We start from the raw sequence: 21,641 nt of genomic DNA, 5'->3' as shown, positions 1-21,641 counted from the left end.
ATATCCTGTGATAAAAACTGGAAAGAAGGTATCTGTGAAACTGCTTTGTAATGTCCACATTTGGCTCACAGAGTTGAACATTTCTTTTGATTAAGCAGTTTGAAAACATTTTTTGTAGAATCTGCAAAGGGACATTCCAGAGCCCACAAGGGCTGTAGTGATAAATCAAATATCCCACAAAAAATCTAAACAGAATCTATCTTTGAAACTGCTCTGTGATGTGGGAATTCAGCTCACAGAGTTAAACCTTTATTTTGGTTCAGCAGTTTGGAAACACTCTTTTTGTAGAGTCTGCGAAGGTACATTTTGAAGCAGAGTAAGGCTGATCATAAAAAACTGAATATCCCACAATAAAAATGAGAAAGAAGTTATCTGTGAAACTGCTCTGTGATGTGTGAATTCAGCTCACAGAGTTAAACCATAATTTTGAGTCCACAGTTTGGAAGCACTTTTTTTGTGGAATCTTTGAAGGGACATTTCAGAGCACATTGAGGCCTATAGTGGAAAACAGAATGTCCTGAGATAAAATCTAGAGGAAAGCTATCTGTGAAAAGGCTTTGTCATGTGTGGATTCAGCTCCAAGAGTTGAACCTTTTCTTTGATTCAGCAGTTTGGAAATACTCTTTTTGTAAAATCTGCAAAGGGACATTTCAGAGTGCAGTGAGTCCTACACTGAAAACGGAATATCCTGCTAAACAACTAGAAAGAAGCTACTTGTGAAACTGCCTTGTGATGTGTGGATTCATCTCACACATTTAAACCTTTCTTTTCTTTCACCAGTTTGGAAACACTCTTTTTGTAGAATCTGCAAAAGGACATTTAGAATTCCATTTTGCTTATAGAGAAAACCGAATACCTCACAATAAAATCTAGAAAAAAGGCATCTATGAAACTGGTTTTTGTTGTGTGGATACAGTTCACAGAGTTAAACCCTTCTTTTGATTCAGCAGGTTACATACAGTGTTTTTGTAGAATCTGTGAAGGGCCATTTAAAAGAAGAAAAAGGCCTATAGTGAAAACTGAATATCCCATGATAAAAACTAAAAGGAAACTACCTGTGAAACTACGTTGTGATGTGTGGCTTCAGCTCACAGGGTTAAACCATTTTTTTTTAATTCAGTGGTTTGGAAACAGTCTTTTTGCAGAATCTGTGTAGGGATATTTCAGAGCACAGTAGGGCCTATAGTGAAAAACCAAATATCCTGTGATAAAAACTAGAAAGAAGCTATCTGTGAAAATGCTTGTCAAGCCTCCATTCAACTCACAAGGTTAAGCCTTTCTTTTGATTCAGCAGTTTGGAAACTCTCTTTGTGTAGAATCTGTGAAGGGACATTTCAAGACCACTAGGCCTCTAGTGAAAAAGTGAACATCCCATGATAAAATCTAGAAAGAAGCCATATGAGAATGTATTTTGCAATTTGTGGATTCAGCTCAAAAAATAAACCACTTTTTGGATGCTGCAGTTTGTAAACACTTTTTTTGTAGAATCTGCAAAGGGACATTTCAGGGTGCTATCAGGCCTATAGTGAGAAACTGAATATTCCTAGATAAAAACTAGAAAAAGTTTATCATTGAAACTGCTTCCTGAGGTGTGCATTCAACACACAGATTTAAACTTTATTTTGATTCATCAGTTAGGAAACATTCTTTTTGTAGAATCTCTGAAGAGACCTTTTGGAGCACAGTGAACCCCATAATGATAAAGTGAATATCCCATGATAAAAAGTAGAAAGAAGCTATCTTTGAAATGCTTTGTGATGTGTGCTTTCAGCTCAAAAGAACTAAACCGTTCTTTTGACTCAGCAGTTTGGAAACACTCTTTTTGTAGAATATGTGAAGAGACATTTCTGAGTGCAGTAAGGTCTATAGTGAAAAACCAATTATCACACAATAAAAACTAGAAAGAAGATAGCTGTGAGTCTGCTATGTGATGTGTGCATTCAGTTCACAAAGTTAAACCTTTCTTTTCATTCAGCAGTTTGGAAAAACTCCTTTTGTAGAATCTGTGAATGGACATTTCTGAGGACATTGAGGCCTATAGTGAAAAAAAAATAGCCTGTGAAAATAATTAGTAAGAAGAAGCTATGTGAAACTGCTTTGTGATGTGTGGATTCATGTCACAGAGTTAAGCCTCTCTCTTGATTCAGTAGTTGGAAACACTCTTCTTGCAGAATATATGAAGGGACATTTCAGAAAAAAATAAAATCTATAGTGAAAAACAAAATATCCCATGATAAAAAACAAAAAGAAGCTATATGCAAAACTGCATTGTGATGTGTGCATTCAGTTCACAAATTTAGACCTATCTTTGATTCAACAGTTTGGAAACACTCTTTATAGAATCTGCAAAGTGACATTTCAGAGTGCAGTAAGGACTGTAGAAAAAAATGAATATCCCGTGTAAAAATTAGGAAGAAGCTATCTGTGAAACTGCTTTGTGATGTCTACATTCAGCTCACAGTGTTTTAAACTTTCTTTTGATTCAGCAGTTTGGAAACACTCATTTTGTAGGATCTGCAAAGGGACATTTTGGACCCCAGTGGACCTATAGTGAAATACAGAATATCCTGTGATAAAATCCAGAAATAATCTATCTGTTAACCTGCTTTGTGATATGCAGATTCACCTCACAAAGTTAAACTGTTCCTTTGATTTAGCAGTTCATAAACACTCTTTTTGTAGAATCAGAGAAGGGATATTTTGGAGCTCAATAAAGCCTATAGTGAAAAACAAAATATCTCCAGACAAAAATTAGAAAAAGTTATCTGTGAAACTGCTTTCTGGTGTACGCATTCAGCTCACAGAATTAAACCTTACTTTTGGTTTTGATTTTGTATAATTTGGAAGGTATTGAGGCCTGTAGTAAAAAATTGAATATCTCATGATAAAAACTTAAAAGATGTTACCTGTGAAACTGCTTTATGCTGTCTGGATGCAGCTCACAGAGGTAAGCCTTTCTTTTCATTCAGCAGTTTGGAAACACTCTTTTTTTAGAACATGCAAAGGGACATTTTGGTGGACATTGAGAACAATAGTAAAAAACCTAGTAGCCTGCAATAAAAACTAGTAAAAACTCTCTGTGAAAATGCTGTGTGATGTGTGGATTCAGCTTACAAAGTTAAGCATTTCCTTTGGTTCAGCAGGGTGGAAACACTCTTTTTCTAAAATATGCAAAAGGACATTTCAGAGCACAGTAAGGCCAATAGTAAAAAACAAAAGATCTAGAGATAAAAACAAAAAGAAGCTATCTGCATAACTGTTTTGTGATGTGTGTGTTCAGTTGAAATAGTTAAATCTTTCTGTTGATTCAGCAGTTTGAAAACATACTTTTTGAAAAATCTGCAAAGGATCATTTCAGAGACAACCAGGCCGATAGTGTAAAATCGACTATCTCACCATAAAATCTTAAAGAAGCTATCTGTGATATTTCTTTTGTGATGTCTCAACTCAGCTCACAGAATTAAACCTTTCTTTTGATTCACATATTGGAAACACTCCTTTTGTGAAATCTGCTAAAAGATATTTTGGAGTACAGTAAGACATACTGTGAAAAACCGAATATCCCATGACAGAAGCTAAAAAGACACTATCTGTGAAGCTGCTTTGTGATATCTGCATTCACCTCACAGAATTAAACCTTCGTTTTGATTCAGCAGTTTGGAAACACTCTTTTTGTAAAATTTGCAAAGGGATATTTCAGAGACAACTAGGCCTATAGTAAAAAACTTAATATCTCACAATAAAATCTAGAAAGAAGGTATCTGAAACTGCTTTGTGATGTGTGGATTCAGCTCAAAGAGTTAAACTTTTCTTTTGATTCAGGAGGTTTCAAACACTCTTTTTGGGGAACCTGAGAAGAGACATTTCAGACCACAATAAGGCTTTTAGTGAAAAACTGAATATCGCTGATAAAAACCAAACAAAAGTTATCTGTGAAACTGCTTTATGATGTCTGCATTCACCTCACAGAGCCAAATCTTTCTTTTGACTCACCAGTTTTGAAACACACTTTTTCTAGGATCTGCAAAGAGACATTTTGGAGTGCAGTGAGGCCTATAGTGAAAAACAGAATATCTCGTGTTAAAAATTAGAAAGAAGCTGTCTGTGAAACTGCTTTGTAATATCTGCATTTGTCTCACAAAGTTGAACCTTCTTTTGATTCAGCAGTTTGGAAAAATAAATTTTTGTAGGATCTGCAAGGAATATTTTGGAGCCTACTAAGTCTATAGTGAAAATCTAAATACCTTGTGATTAAAACTAGAAAGAAGCTATCTGTGAAACTGCTCTGTGATGTGTAGATTCAGTTCACTGAGTTAAACCTTTCTTTTGATTCAGCAGATTGGAAACACTCTATTTGTAGAAACTGTAAAAGGACATTTCAGAGTGCAGTAAGGCCTATAGTAAAAGACCAAATATCCCTAGATAATAACTAGAAATAAGTTACGTAAAACTGCTATGTGGTTTCTGCATTTATCTCACAAAGGTAAACCTTTCTTTTGATTCAGCAGATTGGAAACACTTTTTTTGTAGAAGAGATGTTTCAGACCACAGTGAAGTTTATAGTGAAAAACCAAATATCTTGCAATGAAAAACTAGAAAGAAGCTATGTGTGAAACTGCTTGGTGATGAGAAGACTCAGCTCTCAGAGTTAAATCTTTCTTTTGATTCAGGAGATTGGAAACACTATTTTTGTAGAATATGCAAGAAAACATTACAGAGCACAGTGAGCCCTAAAGTGAAAAACGGAATATCTTACAATAAAAACTAAAAAGAAGCTGTCTGTGAAACTGCTTTGTGATGTGTGGAGTCAGATCACAGAGTTATATCTTTGTTTTGACTCAGCAGTTTGGAAAAACTCTTTTTGTAGGATCAGCTAAGGGAAATTTCAGAGTGCAGTAAGGCCTGTATTGAAAAACTGAATATCTCACCATAAAAACTAGAAAGAAGCTATCTGTGAAACTGCTTTGTGATGTGTGGACTCAGCTCACAGAATTAAACCTGTCTTTTGATTCAAAAGGTTGGAAACACTCTTTGTAGAATATGTGAATGGATATTTCAGAGCATATTATGGCCTATAGTGCAAAATAGAATATTCCAAGATAATAATTAAAAAGAAGCTATGTGTGAAACTGCTTTGTAATGTGGGGATTCAGCTCACAGAGTCAAACCTCTCTTTTATTTCAGCAGTTTGCAAACACTCTTTTTGTAGAATCTGCTAAAGGACATTTCAGAGCACAGTAAGGCCTATAGTGAAAAACTGAATATACTGTGATAAAAACAAGAAAGAAGCAATCTGTGCAACTGCTTTGTGTTGTCTGCATTTAGGTCACAGTGTTAACCCTTTCTTTTGATTCAGAATTTTGGAAGTACTCTTTTTGTAAAATCTGTGAAGGGGCATTTCTGAGATCACTAAGCCTATAGTGAAAAACCAAATACCTTGCAATACAATATCAAAAGAAACTATCTGAGAAACTACTTTGTGATGTGATGTGTGGATTCAGCTCACAAAGTTAAACTGTTCTTTTCATTCAGCAGTTTGGAAACACTCTTGCAGAATCTGCTACAAGACATTTTGGAGCACAGTAAGGCCTATAGAGAAAAACCGAATATCCCTAGATAAAAAGTAGAAAGAAGTTATCATAGGACTTCTTTCTGATGTGCACATTCAGCTCACTGAGTTAAACCTTACTTTTGATTCAGCAGTTTGGAGACACTCTTTTTGTAGAATCTGTGAAGGGACATTTTGGAGGTCATTGAGGCCTATATTGAAAAACTGAATATCCTGTGATGAAATCTACAAAGAAGTTACCTGTGAAACTGCTTTGTGATGTGTGGATTCAGCTCACAGAGTGAAACCATTTTTTTCATTCAGCAGTTTGGATAACTCCTTTTGTAGAATCTTCGAAGGGACACATCGTAGCAAAGCAATGCCTATAGTGAAAAACAAATTTTCCTGCAATAAAAACTAGAGAAGTTATCTGTGAATCTGCTTTGTGATGTCTGAATTCAGTTCACAGAGATAAACCTTTATTATTATTCAGCATTTTGGAAACACTCTTTTTGTAGAATCTACAAAGGCATATTTCAGAGGACATTGAGGCCTACAGTGAAAAACTGAATAGCCCATGATAAAAACTAGCAAGAAGCTATCTGTGAAACTGCTTTGTGATGTATGGATTCAGCTTCCAGAGTTAAAACTTTCTTTTAATTCAGCAGTTTGGAAACACTCTATTTGTAGAATCTGCTAAGGGACATTTCAGAGCACATTAAGTCTTACAGTAAAAAACCCAATATCCCGTGATAAAAATTAGGAAGAAGCTATCTGTGAAACTTATTTGTGATGTCTGCATTCAGATCACAGGGTTAAACCTTTCTTTTCATTCAACACTTGGAAATACTCTTTTTGTAGAATCTGTGAAGGGACATTTCAGAGGCCACTAGGCCTATAGTGAAAAACTGAATATCCCATGAAAAAAAACAGAAAGAAGCTAACTGAAACTGCTTTGTGATATGTGGATTAAGTTCACAGAGTTCATCTTTTCTTTTGTTTCAAGCAGTTTGGAAACACTCTTTTTGTAGAATCTGTGAAGGGACATTTCAGAGCTCAGTAAGGCCTATAGTGAAAAACCAATTATCTCATGATAAAAACTGGGAAGATGTTGTCTGTAAAACTGCTTTGTGATGTTGGCATTCAGCTCACAGAGTTAAACTTTTCTTTTTATTCAGCAGTTTGTAAATACTCATTATGTAGAATCTGTGGAGAGACATTTCGGAGTGCAGTGAGGCCTACAGTGAAAAACTGAATAGCTAGGGATAAACACTAGAAAGAAGCTATCTGTGAAACTGCTTTGGATTGTGTAGATTCAGCCCACAGAGTTAACCTTTCTTTTGATTCAGTAGTTTGGAAATACTCTTTTCATAGAATCTGCAAAGGGACATTTCACAGCCCCCTAGCCCTATAGTGAAAAACCAATATCTCTTGATAATATCTAGAAATAAGCTTTCTGTGAAACTACTTTGTGATGTGTGGATTCAGCTCACAGAGTTAAACCTTTCTTTTGATTCAGCAGGTAGGAAACACTCTTTTTTTAGAATATGCAAAGGGCCATTTCAGAGCACAAGTCCTGTAGTGAAAATCTGAATGTCCCATGAAAAAAACTAAAAAGAAGCTATCTGTGAAATGGCTTTGTGATGTATAAGTTCCACTCAGAGAGCCAAACTTTTTTTTTTTTTTTGATTCAGCAGTTTGGAAACACTCTGTAGAATTTGCTAAGGGACATTTCAGAGTGCAGTAAGGCTTATTGTGAAAAATCAAATATCTCATGATAAAAACTAGAAAGAAGTTATCTGTGAAATTGCTTTGTGAAGTCTGCATTCTGCTCACAGGTAAACCATTCTTTTTATTCAGCAGTTTGGAAACACCCCTTATGTAGAATCTGTGAAGAAACATTTCAAAGCACAGTAAGGCTTATAGTAAAAAACTGAATATCCTGCAATAAAAACTAGAAAGAAGCTATCTGTGAAACTGCTTTGTCATGTGTATATTCAGCTCACATAGTTAAGTCTTTCTATTGATTCAGCAGATTGGAAACATTCTTTTTGTAGACTATGCAAAGGGACGTTTCAGAGCACAATAAGGCCTGTAGTGATAACAGAATATCCCACAATAAGAACTGGAAAAAAGCTTTCTGTGTAACTTCTTTGTGTTGTGTGAATTTAGCTCACAGAGCTAAACCTTTCTTTTGATTCAGCAGTTTGGAAACACTCTTTTTGTGGATTGTGTAGTGGGACATTTCAGAGCCCACTACACCCTATAGTGAAAAACTGAATATCTTGAGAAAAAACCCAGAAAGATGCTATCTGCAAAACTGCTTTGTTATGTCTGCATTCAGCTTACAGAGTTAAACCTTTCTTTTTATTCCTCAGTTGGGAAACACTCTTTTGGTAGAATCTAAGAGGAGACATTTCAGAGCCCACCATACCTACAGGAAAAAATTGAATACCTTGTAATAAAATCTAGAAAGAAGCTATCTGTGAAAGTGAATTGTGAAGTGTGGATTCAGCTCACAGAGTTGAACCGTTTTTTGATTCAGCAGTTTTGAAACACTCTTTTTGTAGAATCAGTGAAGGGACATTTTTGTGTACAGTAAGGCCTATAGTGAAAAACAGAATATTCCATGATAAAAACTAGAAGGAAGAAATCTGGGAAAATGCTTTGTGATGTGTGCATTCAACTCACAGAGTTAAACCTTTCTTTTGATTCAGCAGTTTGGAAATACTCTTTTTGTAGAATCTGTGAAGGGACATTTGGGAGGGCATTGAGGCCTATAGTGAAACATCGACTATTTCTCGATAAAAACTTGAAAGAAAATCTCTGTGAAACTGCTTTGTGAGGTGTGGATTCAGTTCACAGTGTCAAACCTTTATTTTGATTCAGCAGTTTGGAAACACTCTTTTTGTAGAATCTGCGAGAGACATTTCAAAGCGCAGTAAAGCCTATAGTGAAAAACAGATTATCCAACAATAAAAACTATAAAGAAGTTACCTGTAACTCTGATTTGTGATGTGTGCATGCAGCTCACAGAGTTAAGCCATTCTTTCCATTCAGTGGTTTGGAAATACTGACTTTGTAGAATTTACCAAGGGATATTTCAGAGTACATTGAGGTCTACAGTAAAAACCAGAAAAGCCCAGGATAAAAACTAGTAACAAGCTGTCTGTGAAACTGCTTTGTGATATGTGGATTCAGCTCACAGAGTAAAGCTTTTCTTTTGATGAGACAGGTTGGAAACACTCTTTTTGTAGAATCTTCTAAGGGACATTACAGAGCACAGTAAGACGTATAGTGAAAAACCGAATATTCCATGATGGAAACTACAAAAAAGCTATCTGTGAAACTGTGTTGTGATGACTGCATTCACCTCACAGAGTTATACCTTTCTTTTGATTCAGCAGTTTGAAAACACTCTTTTTGGTGGAATCTCCAAAGGGACTTTTTGGAGCCCAGTAGGCCTATATTGAAAAACTGAATATCCCATGATAAAATCCAGGAAGACAGTGTCTGTGAAACTGCTTTGTTATGTGTGGATTCAGCTCAGAAACTTAAACTGTTGTTTTGATTCAGCTGTTTGGAAACACTGTTTTGTAGAATCCACAAATGGACATTTCAGAGTGCAGTAAGGCCTGTAGTGAAAAACAGTATATCTCTAGATAAAAACTAGAAAGAAGTTATCTGTGAAACTGCGTTGTGATGTGTGCATTCAGCTCATAGAGTTAAACATTACTTTTAATTCAGCAGTTTGGAAAAACACTTTTTGTATAATCTGCATAGGGACATTTTGGAGGGTATGGAGGCCTATAGTGAAAAAAACAAATATCATGTGATAAAAACTTGAAAGAAGTTACCTGTGAAACTGCTTTGTGATATGTGGATTCAGCTCACAGACGTAATCTTTTCTTTTGATTCGGCACTTTGGAAACACTCTATTTGTAGAATCTGTGAAGAGACATTTCAGAGTGCAGTGAGCTCTATAGTGTGAAGCCAAATAGCCAGAAATAAAAACTAGAAAGAAGCTATCTGTGTAACTACTTTGTGATATGTGGATTCAGCTCCCAGAGTTACACTGTTCTTTAGATTCAGCAGTTTGGAAAAACTTTTTTCACAGAATCTGCAAACAGACATTTTTAAGTTCAATAAGGTCAACAGTGAAAAACGGATTGTCCTGTGATAAAAATTAGAGGTAATTTATCTGTGAATCTGCTTTGGGAAGTGTGCATTCGGCTCACACATTTAAACATTTTTTTTCATTCAGCAGTTTGGAAACGCTCTTTTTATAGGATCTGCAAAGGGACATTTCAGAGGACATCATGGCCTATAGGGAAAATGGAATAACCCACGATAAAAAACAGTAAGAAGCTATCTGTGATACTGCTTTGTGATGTGTGGACTCAGCTCACAGTGTTTAGCCTTTCTTTTGATTCAGCTATTTGGAAACACTCTTTTCGTAGAATCTGCAAAGGGGTATTTCAGAGCCAACTAGACCTATAGGGAAAAACAAAATATCCCACAATAAAATCTAGGAAGACTCTATCTGTAAAACTGCTTTGGGATGTGTGGATTCAGCTCACAGAGTTAAAACATTCTTTGATTCAGCAGTTTGAAAACACTCTTTTTGAAGAATCTGCGAAGTGACATTTCAGAACATAGTAAGGCCTGTATAAAAAAACTAATATCCCTAGATAAAAATCAGAAAGAAATTATCTGTGAAACTGCTTCTGATGTCTGCATTCAGCTTCTAGAGTTAAACCTTTCCTTTTTTCAGAAGTTTGGAAACACTCTTTATGTAGAATGTGTGAAGAGACATTTCGAAGCACAGTGAGGCTTATATGAAAAAACAAATATCCTGTGATAAAAACTGTAAAGAAGCTATCTGTAAAACTACTTTGTGATGTGTGCATTCAGCTAACAGAGCTAAGCCTTTCTATTGATTCAGCATGTTGGAAACATTGTTTTTGTAGATTATGCAAAGGGACATTTCAGAGTACAGTAAGGTCTATAGTGAAAAACAGAATATCCCACAATAAAAACTAAAAAGAATCTATCTGTGAAAATGCTTTGTGGGGTGTGGATTCAGTTCACATAATTAAACCATTATTTTGATTCAGCAGTTTAGAAACACTCTTTTTCTGTATATGTGAAGGGACATTTCAGAGCCCACTAGGCCTATAGTGAAAAACTGAATATCCCATGATAAAACCTCAAAAGAAGCTATTTGTGAAACTGCTTTTTCATGTGTTGATTAAGCTTGCAGCATTAAACTTTTCTTTTGATTCAGCACTTTGGAAACACTCTTTATGTAATATCTGCAAAGGGACGTTTCAGAGCCCACTACGACCTACAGTGAAAAACAGAATATGCCATGATAAAAATAAAAAGAACCTATCTTTGATACTACTTTGTGATCACTGCATTCAGCTCTCAGAGTTAACCTTTCTTTCTATTCCACAGATTGGAAAAAATGTTTTTTTAGAATCTGCTAAGGGTCATTTCAAAGCCCACTAGGCCCATAGGGAAAAATCGAATATCTTGCTATAAAATCTAGAAGAAACTACCTGTGAAACTGCTTTGTGATTTGTGGATTCAACTTACAGAGTTAAAGGTTTCTTTTGATTCAACAGTTGGAAAACACTCTTTTTGTAGAATCAGTGAAGGGACATTTCAGTGAACAGTAAGGGTTCTACCCTGCTATAAGAAGTAATCGGCTAAACTGCTTTGTTGATATGTGCATTCAGCTCACAGAGTTAAACCTTTCTTTTTATTCAGCAGGTTGGAAACATTCTTTTTGTAGAATCTGCAAAGGGACATTTCAGAGTGCTATAAGGCCTATATTGAAAAACTGAATATCCCTAGATAAAAAGTAGAAAGAAGTTATCTGTGAAACTGCTTTGTGATGTCTGTATTCAGCTCACAGAATTAAACTTTTCTTTTGATTCAACTGTTTCAAAACAATCTTTTTGTAGAATCTGCTAAGGGACATTTCAGAGCACAGTAAGGGCTATAGTGAAAAACTAAATATCCTGGGATAAAAACTAGAAAGACAATATTGGTGAAACTGCTTCATGATGTCTGCATTTACCTTACAGAGTTAAATCTTTGTTTTGATTCAGCAGTTTGGAAACACTTTTTTTGTAAAATCTACAAAGAGACATTTCGGAGTGCAGTGAGGCCTACAGTGAATAAATGAATATCCCATGATAAAAAATAAAAATAAGCTATCTGTGAAACTGCTTGGTGATGTGTGCTTTCAGTTCATAGAGTGAAACCTTTCTTTTGATTCAGCAGTTTGGAAACACTCTTTTTGTGGAATCTGAAAGGATATTTCAAAGTGCATTGAGGTCTACAGTGAAAAACTGAATATTCTGAAATAAAAACTAGAAAGAAGGTGTCTGTGAAACTGCTTTGGGATGTGTACATTCAGCTCACAGAGTTAAAACTTACTTTTAATTCAGCAGTATGGAAACACTCTTTATGTAGAATCTGCATAGGAGACACTTCAGAAGGCATTGAGGCCTGCAGTGAAAAACAGAATATCACACAATAAAAACTAAAAAGAATCTACCTGTGAAACTGCTTTCTAATGTGTGGATTCAGCTCACAGAGTTAAACTTTTCTTTTGATTCAGCATGATTGGAAACATTTATTTTTCTAGAATCTGTGAAGGGACATTTCGAGGCACAGTAAGACCTATACTGAAAAACCGAATATCCCCCCCCACCACACACACACACACACACACACACACAAATACTAGAAAAAACCTATCTTTGAAACTGCTTTGTGACATGTTCATTCAGTTCACACAATTAAACGTTGCTTTTGGTTCACCAGTTTGGGAACACTCTTTTTGTAGAATCTGCAAAAAGACATTTCAGTGCCCACTGAGGCCTATAGTGAAATACAATATCTTGATATAAAAACTAGAAAGAAACTGTCTGTGAAACTGCCTCGTGATGTGTGCATTCAGCTACCAGAGTTAAATCTTAGTTTGATCCAGCTGATTGTTCACTATTTTTGTAGAATCTGCAAAAGGACACTTCAAAGGGCATTGAGGCCTGTGGTGAAAACCAAACATCCTTTGATAAAAGATAGAAAGAAGCTATCTGTGAAACTGCTTTGTGATGTGTGCATTCAGTTCACAAAGTTAAACCTTACTTTTGATTCAGCAGTTTGAAAACACTTTTTTGTAGAATCTGCAAAGGGACATTTCAGAGGATATTGAGGCCTATATTGAAAAATTGAATATCCCACGATAAAAACTTGAAAGAAGTTGTCTGTGAAACTGCTTTGTGATGTGTGGATTCAGCTCACAGATCTAAAGCTCTCTTTTTAATAAGCAGGTTTGTAACACTCTTTTTGGAGAATCTGTGAAGGAACATTTGGGAGCCCATTGAGATCTATAGTGAAAAACCAAATTTCCCCAGATAAAAACTAGAAAGAAGCTATCTGTGAAACTGCTTTGTGATGTGTGAATTCAAAACTATTTTAGTAGGGCCTGCAAGGGGACATTTTGGGGCTCTATAAAGCCAAAAATGAAAAACAGAATATCCCACAATAAAAACTAGAAAGAAGCTATCTGTGAAACTGCTTTGTAATGTGTGCAATCAGCTCACAGAGTGAAACCTTCCTTTTGATTCAGCAGGTGGGAATACTCTTTTTGTAGAGTCCGTGAAGGGACATTTTGATGCCCACTGAGGCCTATACAGAAAAGCTGAATTACCCTAGATAAAAACTAGAAAGAAGCTGTTTGTGAAACTGCTTTGTGACTTGTTCATTTAGGTCACAGAGTTAAACCTTACTTTCAATTCAGCAGGTTGGAAACTTTTTTTTGTAGAGTCTGTGAAGGGATATTTCAGAGCCAAATAAGGCCTATAGTAAAAAACTGAATATCCTGAAATAAAAACTAGAAATAAGCTATCTTGAAACTGCTTTACAATGAGTGCATTCAACTCACAGAATTAAATCTTTCTTTTGATTCAGTAGTTTGGAAACAATCTTTTTCTAGAAAATGTGAAAGGATATTTTGGAAGGCATTAAGTCCTATAGTGAAAAACCAAATATCCTGAATTCAAAACCAGAAAGAAGCTATCTGTGAAACTGCTTTGTGATGTGTGCAATCAGCTCACAGAGTTAAATCTTACTTTTGATTCACCAGTTTGTAAACACTCTTTTTGTAGTATTGGTGAAGGGATATTTTGGAGTCCACTGAAGTCTTTAGTGAAAAACAGAATATTTTGAAATAAAAAATGGAAAGGATCTCTCCGTGAAAGTGATTTTTGATGTGTGCATTCAACTAACAGAATGAAACCTTATTTTTAATTCAGCAGTTTGGAAACACCCTTCTTGTAGAATCTGCAAAGGGACATTTCAGATGCCATTGAGGTATATAGTGAAAAACTGAATATCCCAAAATAAAAACTAGAAGAAAGCTATCTGTAAAAATGCTTTGTGATGTGTGCATTTAGTTCACAGAGTGAATCTTCTGTTTTGATTCAGCAGGTTGGGAACAATATTTGTAGAATCTGCGAAGGGACATTTCAGAGCCCACTGAAGCCTATAATGAAAAACCAAATATTTCTAGATGAAAACTAGAAAGAAGCTATCTGTGAAACTGCTTTGTGATGTGTGGATTCGTCTCACAGAGTTAAACCTTTCTTTTGATTCAGCAGTTTGGAAGCACTCTTTTTGTAGAATCTGCAAAGGGACATTTCAAGTGCAGTAAGCCCTATAGTGAAATATCAAATATGCCACGATAAAAACTAGAAAAAAGCTTTCTATGAAACTGGTTTGTGGCCAGGCACAGTGGCTTATGCCTGTAATCCCAGCACTTTGGGAGGCTGAGGTGAGCAGATCATGAGGTCAGGAGATCGAGACCATCCTGGCCAACACAGTGAAACCCTGTCTCTACTTAAAAAAAAAAAAAATGAGTCGGGTGTGGTGATGGGTGTCTGTAGTCCCAGCTACTTCGGAGCCTCAGGTAGGAGAATGACATGAACCTGGGAGGCAGAGCTTGCAGTGACCAAAGATTGTGCCAGTGCACTCCAGCCTGGGCAAGAGAGCAAGACTCTGTCTCAAAAAAAAAAAAAAAAGAAAGAAAAGAAACTGGTTGGTGATGTGTGCAATCAGTTCACAGAGTGAAACATTTATTTTGATTCAGCAGGGTGGAAACACTCTTTTCTTTTCTTTCCTTTTTTTTTTTTTCTTTTTTTTTTTGCAGTTGCAAGCTTTAATAGAGTGAAGACAGAGCTCCCATAAAAAGGGAGGGGACCCAAAGAGAGTAGACATTGCCAGTTTGAATGTATGGGTTTATAACCTGATCATTGACCCTCCTGCTGTGCTCTCAGACAATAGATGATTGGCTATTTCTTTACCTCCAGTTTTTGCATAATTAGCATTTTAGTGAGCTGTCTTTACTATCTTTTTGGTTGGATGTGAGCTCAGTTGCAAGCCCCATGTTTAAAGGTGGAAGCAGTCACCTTGCCAGCTAGGCTTAGGGATTCTTAGTCAGCCTAGGAAATCCAGGTAGTTCTGTCTCTCAGTTCCACCTCTCAAGAGGAAAACCCAAGTGCTGTTGGGGAGGTTGGCCAACGACCACTCTAACTGCTTCCTGCTGAATTGGAGCATAGTAGGGGTTGTGCAGTTGAGATTTCCTCAGGAGGGGTGGCTTCCATATCATTAACATCAGAGCATGGGCTAGAAGGCCAGTCCAGGAATCTGGTAGATTTTAGTCATGGATTGCATCTGGGGCTCCATTTGAAGAAAGATTTGTAGCTTTACAGCTCCGATTCTGGAAGAGACAAACTTAACAAGGAGGTTAAAGATACAGGGTCCAAAGAGGAGTAGCAATATTATAGCTACTAGAGGTTCTAAGAAGGGGAGAATCCAGGGCATCCATTGGCTGACAAGGCCCCAGAGTCCCGTGTTTTGAAGCTCCTCTGTTCTATGTTGTAATCAATCTCAAATTTCTTTAACTTTCTCAGTCATGATTCCAGATTGATTTACATAATAATAGCATTCTTGCCCTAATAATAAACAGATTCCCCCACTTTCAGTGGTTAGCAAGTCTAAAGCTCTTTGATTTTGAAGGACTCCTGCTGCTAGGGAGTTAAGTTGATCTTGCAAGGTGACCAGGGAGTCAGCAACCCATTCCATGTCACAATTTAGTTCTTGAGATAGTTTGTAGTAGAACTGAGCAGAGGTTGTGATACCGCCAATGCCAGTACCTAGTCCGCCTAGCACTCCTGCTCCAATAACAAAAGGAAGAATGGGTACTCTTTTGTTGCGGGGCTTAGGTACATGATTGTATAAATCTTGTTCAGTGTAGATGGTCATGGGGACACTAAGAATGAGAGGAAGCACATAGATTCTGAAGAGCCATTCAAACAACGACAGGCTGAGGTACCACAGACAAAAAAAATATTCCAGAGGGTAGGCAGACTATTCGTGTGGGAGGAGTTTCCCACCTGATTCATTGGGAGTTGATTGTCTTTATAGTATTGCTAAATTTTACACAGGTGAGGTTTGATGTATGGGTTACTCCCAGATTGGAAACAGGAAGTCCTACTAAAATGGAAGTGGTGTTTATTACTGTGCTGAAGTTGTTCCATTGTTCAGGTACAGGGATTGAAATATATGGCCTGAAGTGCAGGGGGAGTCACATCCAACAGTAGGGTTTTGGGCTGGGACCTCATGGAGCCTAGTGAGGGTGGTATTAAATAGGCTTACCAGGTGAGCATGGGTACAGAGGGTTTTAAGTAATTTCCATTGGTTAGCTGCAGGCAAAAGTATTTTTTCTTCTTCAGTGGCTAGCCATCCTGAGGGGAGGAAACTATGTCCTCATGAGGTTCCCCATTCTATTTCTTCTTCTGAGTACTGGGGCTTGGTTTCCCAGAGGGGATTACCCCATACTAGGGGTCATGTGGCTCTTTTGGTTTCAATATCCACTTGGTGGTTCCCTGCTATTTCCCTTTCCTATCCTTTCTGATGACCACAGCAGTATAAGACTGCCACATCTTTAGGTTTCTGTACAGCCAATAATAATTTCCTAATGGCTTCCTGATGTTTGATAGGTGTTCCCTCAGAAGTTAGGAATTCCTTTTCTGTCTATATTGCTGCATGGGCATGGAGGACTAGGAAAGCCTACTTAGAATCTGTATATATGCATTTACCCTTTTTCCTTCTAATTCTAGTGCCCAAGTGAGGGCTATTAGTTCTGCCAGCTGAGCACTAGTTCCTAGAGTTAGGGGATTACTTTCAAGTATTCCATTATCACTGACCACCACATACCCTGCTATTCAAAGTCGTTTTTCTAAAAAGGAACTTCCATCAGTATACAAGTTGAGGTTGGGATCAGTGAAGGGAGCCTCTAAAACGTCCCCTCTAGTGGTGTATGTTTGAGCAATCACTTGTTGACAGTTATGTTCTATCTTTTCTTTATTGTCTGGAAGAAATGTAGCTGGATTAAGAGTTGCACAAGTGCGCATTCACAGCACTAGCACTTCAAATAATAGAGCCTGATATTTAAGTAAAAAGTTGTCTGACAGCCACAAGTCTCCTTTAGCAGTGAGCATGCTGTTTACATCATGAGATGTCCACACAGTAAGATCACTTCCTTGTATTATTTTAACTGCTAAAGATACCTGGACTGTTACTGCCGCCACTATCCATAAACAATGAGGACAACCCTTTGCCACTGCATCAATTTCCTTCTCAGGTATGCCACGGGTTCCAAGCTCATCCCTCAGACCTATGTAAGGACTCCTGGAGCTATTCTTGTTTTTCTCTGTGACATATAAAGAAAAGTCTTGCCCTGTTGGGAAGCTTAACACTGGGGCTTAAGTTAGGGCCTTCTTTAGTGCCTGGAAAGCCTCTTCTGCTTCAGGTGTCCATCTTACTAAGTGGGTATTTGCTGTCTGAGTTCCTTTAATTAGTGTATATATTGGTCTGGCTATTTTGCCATACCTGGGAATCCATATTCAGCAGAAACCTGTTATGCCAAGGAACACTTTTAGTTGCTTTAGGGTTTCGGGATAAGGATAAGCCAGTATAGGCTGGATAAGTTACTCACAGAGGACTCTGGTGCCTTTGGATAATTTTAGCCCTAAGTATTTAACCTGCTGGGAAACACTCTTTTCTTACAATCTGTGAAGTCACATTTCCAAGCCCACTGAGGCCTACATTGAAAAACTGAGTATCTCTAGATAAAAACTAGAAAGAAGCTATCTGTGCAACTTCTTTGGGAATGGTTCACTCAGTTCACAGATTTAAACCTTACTTTTCAATTAGGTGTCTGGAAACACTCTTTTTATAGAATCTGTGAAGAAACATTTTCATGCCCACTAAGGCCTATGGCAAAATAAAAGAATATCCTGGCGGGGAGGAGCCAAGATGGCTGAATAGGAACAGCTGCAGTCTACAGCTCCTAGGGTGAGTGCAGGAGAAGATGGGTGATTTCTGCATTTCCAATTGAGGTACTGCATTCATCTCACTGGGGAGTGCTGGACAGTGGGTGCAGGACAGTGGGTGCAGTGCACCATGCATGAGCCAAAACAGGGCAAGGCATCACCTCACCCAGGAAGTGCAAGGGGTCAGGGAATTCCCTTTCCTAGTCAAAGAAAGGGGTGGCCAATGGCACCTGGAAAATTGGGTCACTCCCACCATAATACTGAGCTTTTCCAATGGGCTTAACAAACGGCACACCAGGAGATTATATCCCACACATGGCTCAGAGGGTCCTACACCCATGGAGTCTCACTCATTGCTAGCACAGCAGTCTGAGATCAAACTGCAGGGTGGCAGGGAAGCTGGGGAAGGGGCACCCACCATTGCCAAGGCTTGAGTAGGTAAACAAAGCATCCCAGAAGCTCGAACTGGGTGGAGCCCACCACAGCTCAAGGAGACCTGCCTGCCTCTGTAAGCTCCACATCTGGAGGCAGGACACAGACAAACAAAAGGCAGCAGTAACTTCTGTAGACTTAAATGTCCCTGTCTGACAGCTTTGAAGAGAGTAGTCATTCTCCCAGCATGCAGCTTGAGATCTGAGAACAGGCAGACTGCCTCTTCAAGTGGGTCCCTGAACCCCAAGTAACCTAACTGGGAGGCACCCCCAGTAGGGGCGGACTGACACCTCACACGGCCGGGTATTCCTCTGAGACAAAACTTCCAGAGGAAAAATCAGGCAGCAACATTTGTGGTTCACCAATATCCACTGTTCTGCAGTCACTGCTGCTGATACCCAGGAAAGCAGGGTCTGGAATGGACCTCCAGCAAACTCCAACAGACCTGAAGCTGAGGGTCCTGACTGTTAGGAGGAAAACTAACAAACAGAAAGGACATCCACTCCAAAAACCCATCTGTACGTCACCATCATCAAAGACCAAAGGTAGATAAAACCACAAAGACGGGGAAAAAACAGAGCAGAAAAACTGGAAACTCTAAAAATCAGACCACATCTCCTCCTCCAAAGGAACACAGCTCCTCACCAGCAATGGAACAAAGCTGGTTGGAGAATGACTTTGACGAGTTGAGAGAAGAAGGCTTCAGACGATCAAACTACTCTGAGCTAAAGGAGGAAGTTCGAACCCATGGCAAAGAAGTTAAAAACCTTGAAAAAAAATCAGATGAATGGCTAACTAGAATAACCAAAGCAGAGAAGTCCTTAAAGGGCCTGATGGAGCTGAAAACCATGGCACAAGAACTACGTGATGAATGCACAAGCCTCAGTAGCCGATTCAATCAACTGGAAGAAAGGGTATCAGTGATGGAAGATGAAATGAATGAAATGAAGTGAGAAGAGAAGTTTAGAGGAAAAAGAATAAAAGGAAATGAACAAAGCATCCAACAAATATGGGACTATGTGAAAAGACCAAATCTACATCTGATTGGTGTACATGAAAGTGACAGGGAGAATGGAACCAAGTTGGAAAACACTCTGCAGGATATTATCCAGAAGAACGTCCCCAATCTAGCAAGGCAAACCAACATTCAAATTCAGGAAATACAGAGAATACCACAAAGATACCCTCGAGAAGAGCAACTCCAAGACACATAATTGTCAGATACACCAAAGTTGAAATAAAGGAAAAAATGTTAAGGGCAGCCAGAGAGAAAGGTCGGATTACCCACAAAGGGAAGCCCATCAGACTAACAGCTGATCTCTAGGCAGAAACTCTACAGGCCAGAAGAGAGTGGGGACCAATATTCAACATTCTTAAAGAAAAGAATTTTCAACCCAGCATTTCATATCCAGCCAAACTAAGCTTCATAAGTGAAGGAGAAATAAAATACTTTACAGACAAGCAAATGCTGACCGATTTTGTCACCACCAGGACTGGCCAAAAAGAGCTCCTGAAGGAAGCACTTAACATGGAAAGAAACAACCGGTATCAGCCACTGCAAAAACATGACAAATTGTAAAGACCATCAAGGCTAGGAAGAAACTGCATCAACTAATGACCAAAATAACCAGCTATCATCATAATGACAGGATCAAATTCACACATAACAATATTAACCTTAAAAGTAAATGGACTAAATGCTCCAATTAAAAGACACAGACTGGAAAATTGGATAAAGAGTCAAGACCCATCAGTGTGTTGTATTCAGGAAACCCATCTCACATGCAGAGACACACATAGGCTCAAAATAAAAGGATTCAGGAAGATCTACCAAGCAAATGGAAAACAAAAAAGGCAGGGGTTGCAATCCTAGTCTCTGATAAAACAGACTTTAAACCAACAAAGATCAAAAGAGACAAAGAAGGCCATTACATAATGGTAAAGGGATCAATTCAACAAGAAGAGCTCACTATCCTAAATATATATGCACCCAATACAGGAGCACCCAGATTAAGAAAGCAAGTCCTTAGAGACCTACAAAGAGACTTAGACTCCCACACAAAAATAATGGGAGAGTTTAACACCCCACTGTCAACATTAGACAGATCAATGAGACAGAATGTTAACAATGATATCCAGGAATTGAACTCAGCTCTGCACCAAGCAGAACAAATAGACATCTACAGAACTCTCCACCACAAATCAATAGAATATACATTCTTTTCTGCACACACCACACCTATTCCAAAATTGACCACATAATTGGAAGTAAAGCTCTCCTCAGCAAATGTAAAAGAACAGAAATTATAACAAACTGTCTCTCAGACCACAGTGCAATCAAACTAGAACTCAGGATTAAGAAACTCGCTGAAAACAACTCAACTACATGGAAACTGAACAACATGCTCCTGTATGACTACTAGGTACATAATGACATGAAGGCAGAAATAAAGATGTTCTTTGAAACCAACAAGAACAAACACACAACATGCCAGAATCTCTGGGACACGTTGAAAGCAGTGTGTGGAGGGAAATTTATAGCACTAAATGCCCACAAGAGAAAGCAGGAAAGATCTAAAATTGACACCCTAACATCACAATTAAAAGAACTAGAGAAGCAAGAGCATACACATTCAAAAGCTAGCAGAAGGCAAGAAATAACTAAGATCAGAGCAGAACTGAAGAAATAGAGACACAAAAACCCTTCAAAAAAATTAGTGAATCCAGAAGCCAGTTTTTTGAAAAGATCAACAAAATTGATAGACTGCTAGCAAAACTAATAAAGAAGAAAATAGAGAAGAATAAAATAGATGCAATAAAAAATGATAAAGGGGATATCACCACAATCCCACAGAAATACAAAATACCATCAGAGAATACTACAAACAACTCTATGAAAATAAACTAGAAAATCTAGAAGAAATTGATAAATTCCTCGACACATACATCCACCCAGGACTAAACCAGGAAGAAGTTGAATCTCTGAATAGACCAATAACAAGCTCTGAAACTGAGGCAATAATCAACAGCTTACCAACCAAAAAAAAGTCCAGAACCAGATGGATTCACAGCCGAATTCTAACGGAGGTGCATGGAGGAGCTGGTACGATTCCTTCAGAAACTATTCCAATCAATAGAAAAGGAGAGAATCCTCCCTAATTCATCTTATGAGGTCAGCATCATCCTGATACCAAAGTCTGGCAGAGACACAACCAAATAAAAGAATTATAGACCAATATCCTTGATGA

At 37.8% G+C, this 21,641-nt stretch overlaps 1 pseudogene; it reads right to left on the bottom strand.

The window, feature by feature from the left end:
• Nucleotides 1–14,188: 14,188 nt before the first annotated feature.
• On the bottom strand, nt 14,189–16,315 carry LOC117975297 (syncytin-1-like; annotated as a pseudogene).
• Between the last annotated feature and the right edge of the window lie 5,326 nt (nt 16,316–21,641).

Source organism: Pan paniscus, chromosome 10 (genome assembly GCF_029289425.2).
Source record: "Pan paniscus chromosome 10, NHGRI_mPanPan1-v2.0_pri, whole genome shotgun sequence".
In the NCBI taxonomy this organism is placed as follows: Eukaryota; Metazoa; Chordata; class Mammalia; order Primates; family Hominidae; genus Pan; species Pan paniscus.
Note: the sequence above shows the minus strand (reverse complement) of the source record. Positions and strands in the feature narration are given on the sequence as shown.